The following is a 432-nucleotide window of genomic DNA, read 5'->3' as shown; positions in this document are numbered from 1 at the left end:
TTTCCAAGTTATGATATATCTAATAAAAATGAATTTTAAGTATTGAACTCACCTCTCAATCGACCTTTGATGTCCAAGTGTTATCTTCAAGCTCTTATACACTTCACTTAATGTTCTTTTATTCCTGTTGATTTTTTTTCTCCGTCCAATATATTCTGTTTATTCTCACGTTTATCTACTGATCCATCGGTTTTATTTAAATGTCCTTTCAGCTTCTGAAATGAAAAGTGAGTCCAAACAACTTCAAACGAACAAGCTTTTGATACTAAACGCAACATCCTCTCTACCACGGACTTTATCTCTCCCGCCTGATAAGGTAATCAGACGCCCTTATCACTCGGCCTAGTAATGAATGCAACTTTTATTTGTAATTCTCAATTTACTTTTGCCTTAAACAGTATCGCTTTGACTAAAACATTGTGAGAAAGATTA

The 432-nt window shown here is 33.8% G+C and overlaps 1 protein-coding gene across 1 annotated transcript in view; it reads right to left on the bottom strand.

Annotated features, from left to right (window-relative positions):
- The window catches only part of LOC137638292 (uncharacterized), a 213,021-nt gene extending 212,841 nt beyond the window's left edge, over window positions 1–180 (bottom strand). The window contains exon 1 of the mRNA XM_068370361.1: window positions 53–180. The gene's annotated coding sequence lies outside the window, so the exon portion shown is untranslated. The remainder of the gene's footprint in view (window positions 1–52) is intronic.
- Window positions 181–432: the final 252 nt, after the last annotated feature.

This window comes from Palaemon carinicauda, chromosome 3 (assembly GCF_036898095.1).
Source record: "Palaemon carinicauda isolate YSFRI2023 chromosome 3, ASM3689809v2, whole genome shotgun sequence".
Classification (NCBI taxonomy): domain Eukaryota; kingdom Metazoa; phylum Arthropoda; class Malacostraca; order Decapoda; family Palaemonidae; genus Palaemon; species Palaemon carinicauda.
This window is presented reverse-complemented; position numbering and strand designations above follow the sequence as displayed.